At 47.7% G+C, this 6,000-nt stretch overlaps 1 protein-coding gene across 4 annotated transcripts in view; it reads right to left on the bottom strand.

Moving 5' to 3' along the window:
- The window catches only part of DYNC1I1 (dynein cytoplasmic 1 intermediate chain 1), a 409,243-nt gene extending 406,344 nt beyond the window's left edge, over window positions 1-2,899 (bottom strand). For all 4 annotated transcript variants that reach the window (XM_063452433.1, XM_063452431.1, XM_063452432.1 and 1 more), the window contains exon 1: window positions 2,733-2,899. The gene's annotated coding sequence lies outside the window, so the exon portion shown is untranslated. The remainder of the gene's footprint in view (window positions 1-2,732) is intronic.
- Between the last annotated feature and the right edge of the window lie 3,101 nt (window positions 2,900-6,000).

Genomic DNA, 6,000 nt, shown 5'->3' on the forward strand with positions numbered 1-6,000 from the left:
ATAATGCTATTAGAGTCATAATACTGGCAAAGAAATTGATTGTCAAAAAAATAATAATAATACTGGCAAATCATCGGGGGAGATGTAGTCCACAACATTTGGACTGCGGAAGGTTGCCTACCCCTGGACTAAACTTTGGCACTCCAGCTGTTACAGATTTATTTCCCATGATTCTCAGCCAGCCTTTCAGCAGACTGAGTATTTAAGGAAAACATGATGTGATACAATTTGTGGGCCAAAGCTTAGCAACAATTGCCTAACATAATAGGACCCTAGTTACCAAGTAATAAATCTATCTACCATTTATATCTATCCATATCAATAAACAAGAAACCCATCAATATAACTAGAGGCTTCTACACAAAAAGTGTCTAAATATATTGTCATGGGGATTTAGGTACAAACAGCCAATCAGCAAAACTGTTCAAAAACTTAAATGACTTCAAACTAATACAATGCATCACATTAAGATATCCAGGGCCGTCTTTAACATTAAATGGACCCTGGGCAAGCATTTGCTTGGGCCCCCTGGATCCTGCCTCCCCCCACACTTGCACCCTCAGGGCATGTAATCATGCCCTCCACCCCAACAGTGGTAGAACGAATGTAGAGAGGACTCTGGTGCAAGAAAGTTTTTGGGCCTCCGCTCTAGGGCAAGAGTGGAGAAAAGAATTCCCACAATGCAATGCCAGCTGGGGATCTACAATTTGGACATTCTAGCAGAGCTGTCTTTGAGAGCAGTGTTTGTGCATTTGAATGTGAGCATGTTTTTGTATAGAGTATGTGTGTGCATGTAGGGTGTAGTATTGGTGTTTGATTGAAGAGGTGTATTTTTATATACTTTTGAGTTTGAATTCAGGGGTGGCTTTGCATGTAATGTTTGTGTTTGCATGTTGTGTTTGATCGCTGGGATGTAAGCACATGCATTCTATACATTCACAGACATACATACACATTAGCACGCAGATACACACAAACAGACTGATACCTGAACACACCTAGACACATGCACATACTGACACAAACACACTGGCGTTTACACACACTAGCGCATACACTAGGATACACACAGATACGGTCACATACATACACACACACTCAGATACACACACAGATATAAAAACACTGGCACACCCACATACAGAGATACACACATTCAGATACAAACAGACAGGTACACATACACAGAGGTACACATGCAGGGGTGTATTTGTGTGCAGTGTTGGCGTAGGAATGCTGGTATGTATGCATTGCCACACACACTTACACAAACACTGAGATACATGCAGACACAGGAACACAGATAGCCATGCAGTGGTGTATTTGAGTGCAATGTTAGCGTTGGAATGTAGTAGTGTTTTTGTGTGCAGTATTGGCACTGGAATGATGGGATGTATGACTTGCCGTATGCATAGATACACACACTGACACACATATAAACACACACAAGTACACATATACATACACAGGTTTACATACACATACACACTGACACACAGGTACACATGCACTGACACAAACACAGCCAGATACACACACACAGTCAGATACACACACTGACACGCACACAGCCTGATACACACACTGACAAAAACAAAGCCAGATATACACAAACAGACAGATACACACACTGACACGCACACAGCCTGATACACACACTGACAAAAACAAAGCCAGATATACACAAACAGACAGATACACACACTGACACGCACACAGCCAGATACACAAATACAGTCAGATACATACACTGACACACACAGCCAGATTGACACACAGCCAGATACACACATACAGTCAGATACATACACTGACACACACAGCCAGATAGACACACTGACAAAAACATAGCCAGGTACACACTCATAGTCAGATACATACACAGCCAGATACAGACACACACACACTTACAAAAATACAGCCAGATACACACACTGACCCAGACCCAGGTACTATCAGTTTACACCCTCCTTTCTCCTTACCTTTACAGAAGGGTAGCTTCCCTGGGGTCCAGTTGGAGCTGGATGGCTGAGGTTGATGGTAGTCTGAGGAACCTGCAATCTCAGTCCCTCTCCTTTTCTTCCTACATTTGTGCCTCCTCCACCCCAGCGGCACTCTGTTACTTTTGAGGAAGTGGTCTGACATCACTTCCTCCCAGCAAGCAGGAAGACAGGGCCAGGCATGGAGCACACTTAAAGAGCCAGGGGCCCCTGATTACATCACCTGTTGCAGCCCACCGGAAAATTTCTTAGGATCCCAGTGGGCTGTCAGGTCCTGGTTGCAGGCAGGAGGCCCCCCAGGAAGCTGCTTTGGGCCCCCCAGGAGTAATTGGGCCCGGGGCAGCTGCCCCTTTTGCCCCTTGTTAAAGACGGCCCTGAAGATATCAAATAACAAAGGACGGCTGAGGGCAAAAAAAAAACCATAAACGTTTTGCAGTGATCTCTGAAACTGGAGATACTTGCAAGTCACATCCACCCAAAATAATTCTGACACCACTTGCATCTAATGCCACCCCCCATACTTATTATGCCACCTGCCTATTAGTGTGAGAATGGTGGCCCAGTGTAACTGCATCCAAAGATCAGATAATCACCTTAAAAGGTTGTTTTATGGTAAAAAGCAAACCGTGAGTGATAAAACAAACAATGCTGTTACTGTAACAAACTGCATGGCAGTGCAGCTGCAGGCTGGAGACAGAACATTCTACAGATGCAAGTCATGGAGAGGTTTACCTTCCTCCTCTGCTGTAGGGAGCTCCTAAGGATGGATTGGGTGGGGTGAGAAGGCTGATACAAGCGAGAGATGAGCCTTGTGTCCCTGGTACAGCAGGAAGGATGCTGCTAACACTGACTACTGCATGATGCTGCTTGAGAATGCGCTGTCTCATGCTGGCCCTGGAACTGGCTCATTAGCATCACACCATATAAGCCATCCCTCTCCCCTCCTCTTGCCTCTGGTCGGGAGGGGAGCTTCCTGCACAGAACCATGACAGCACCTCTCCTGTACTGACACCTCTAATTGCTATATATAATTCATAACTAATGCAGCCAGGGCTCGTGTAATTATTATCATTACAATTCATGGATTTCAGGGACTATAGAAGATTCTAAAATGAAAAAAAAGCTCATAAAATGCCTGAATTTTTATAGAAAAAGTTTATGTTTCATAAATGTTTATACTATTCAGAATGCTACAGAATATTTTTGGAATACTATCAGTAATAACCTGAACTATGATTTTGGCCAAATAAATACATTTAAAAAAAACTATCTGGTGAAGAGAGATGATTTAAAGCATGAGGTACCAAAAAGATTCCCAGATATTGTAGAACTACAATTCCCATGATGCATTACATGTCTTTAGAATGACGAAGCATCATGGAAGGGCACCCCTGATTTAAAGGATCAGAATATGCCCTGTTTCCTGGCCCTGTATTGTTAAAGCCAATGTGTCCCCAGTCCTCTGGCCTTGTGTTGTGTGCTGAGTGGCTATGGTGTCTTGAAGTGCCCCGACAACCCCCCCCCCCTGTAAGTAGTCAAACCGTTTTAGCTGCTCCCTGCCTACTTCCTCTTCCTCCTCTGCTTTGAAGATTCCATTAGCTCACCTGAGCTAGAAGCTGCAGTGTAGGGCAAGTTCTCAGCCAATGGCCTGTGCCGCTAGGCTTAGCTAAGACAAAGAGGTACTGGCTCAAAGAGGTACTGGCTCTCTAAAACAGTTTGACTAATTGTAACTTAAATATTCCTTTAAAGTGTGAGGACAGGGCCGGACTGGCCCACCGGGATACCGGGAAAGTTCCTGGTTGGCCGCGGCATCTGTGGGCTGTGCTGAGCATGTATGTGCCACCGGGTAGCCGGTCCGGTGGCACACACTCTGAGGGGGCCGGCCGGCGGGCGCATTCCACGCTGGAGCCGCTGGGGCGGGTGGCAGCCTCGTCGGTCCGGCGGCACTCCTGTCAGGCTGTCTGTCACTAATGCTGACTCGCTGAGGACTGAAGGAGGAGGGAGGAGCATGTCTCTCTACCATGCTCCCTCGCGGTTGAACACACATAGGGGCTTGAATAAAAATGTTTTTTTTTAAAAACCCTTTACATAAAATGTGCATAATGTAATTTACTTACCTGAACTTATAGATACTTTGCGTGGATTTCATCTGAATTTTATTTATGTATAAGGTATTGAAAGTAATTGTGTATTTGTATTAAACATACATGAAAACAACATAGCCACTGGACCACCAGGGTTTCAGCTCACCCTCCACTGAACCACCAGGGATCCTGCTCACCCTCCACTAGACCACCAGGGAAAGTAAGTAAATATAGGAGGGACATGCACGTAAAACTCAGACACACATAGATTCCCCTACACACACAAATCAGCTACCAAACACAACACTCAACCTGCAAACACTGACACACGCGTCGTCCTCCCCTCCCCGTACAGCTCACAGCCTCCTCCACAAACACACTAAACTCATCTGCTAAACTTACTCTCACAAAAACTTACTCTCAATCAACACACTGCTCACAGAAACAGAGCCCAGGGCTCTAGGAGGAGCTCCAATCTGGCAATCTGCGTAGTGCCCTGGGCAACCTTAATACGGCTCTGAAAAACAGTATATATTTTGTATGGATAACTGGTAAACTGGTAACCTGGCTAGTGCCCTGTGGGATTTACATTTTTCTCTGATTAAAGCGGCACTGTCATGCCGAACTTACCTTTCCTCAATCTCTTCCTCTTCTCCCCCTCTCTCAGGATCTGTTATTCTTTTCTTCCTGTCTTCTTTAGTTTTCTTTAAAACCATAAGACAAAGTAGGGACTCTTTGTCTTATGGGATTCCTCCGCTTGACCAGCTCTGACCAGCGGAGGAGCAAAGTGTGCTTCATTTCCGCTGGTCAGAGCAATTTTCCCATGATCCCTAGCTTTCCTCCCAGTTCCCACAATACTTCCTGTCAGTATTGCCGAAAGTCCTGTCACTTAGACAGAACGCCGGCAAAACTGCCGAATTGCATCCTAACAGAATGAGCACCGTTTCTCCATTGGTGTTAGGATGCAATTCGGTACTTTGTTCGGATCGGAATTTCATTCAAATGAATGAAACTCCGATCCTATTCATTGCTGTGGCTGCATCTTGCAGCCGCTTAGTAGATAACTCCCTAATTCCCACGGTATCAGGGAGCTATCTACTAAAAGGCTGAAAGACCTAAATTGGTCTTTCAGCCAAATTTACTAACACCAAGTAAAAATGACTTGGTATTAGTAAATAATATGCCCCTACTCGCTATACCGCGAGTAGGGGCATGTCTAGTAAGCAGTGAGCAGCCTGTGGCTGCTCACTGTAGAAAAAAAATAAAAAAAATATTGCCCCCCACCCCTAAATGACGGGTGGGGGCCGTAAAGTAAAATAAGGGAGGGAGACCTATTGTCCCCCCCCCCGGCCCCCACCCCTGAGCGGTGGGTGGGGGCCATAAAGATAATGAGGGGGGGGGACCTACTGTCCTCCCCCCCGGCCCCCACCCCTGGGCGGCGGGTGGGGGCCATAATAGTAGTAGGGGGGGGACCTACTGTCCCCCCCCCCCGGCCCCCACCCCTGGCCGGCGGGTGGGGGCCATAATAGTAATAAAGGGGGGGGGGGACCTACTGTCCTCCCCCCCGGCCCCCACCCCTGGGCGGCGGGTGGGGGCCATAATAGTAATAAGGGGGGGGGGACCTACTGTCCTCCCCCCCGGCCCCCACCCCTGGGCGGCGGATGGGGGCCATAATAGTAGTAGGGGGGGGGGGACCTACTGTCCTCCCCCCCGGCCCCCACCCCTGGCCGGCGGGTGGGGGCCATCATAGTAATAAAGGGGGGGGGGGACCTACTGTCCTCCCCCCCGGCCCCCACCCCTGGGCGGCGGGTGGGGGCCATAATAGTAGTAGGGGGGGGACCTACTGTCCCCCCCCCCCGGCCCCCACCCCTGGCCGGCGGGTGGGGGCCATAATAGTAATAAAGGGGGGGGGGGAC

Source organism: Pelobates fuscus, chromosome 4 (assembly GCF_036172605.1).
Source record: "Pelobates fuscus isolate aPelFus1 chromosome 4, aPelFus1.pri, whole genome shotgun sequence".
NCBI classification, from domain to species: Eukaryota; Metazoa; Chordata; class Amphibia; order Anura; family Pelobatidae; genus Pelobates; species Pelobates fuscus.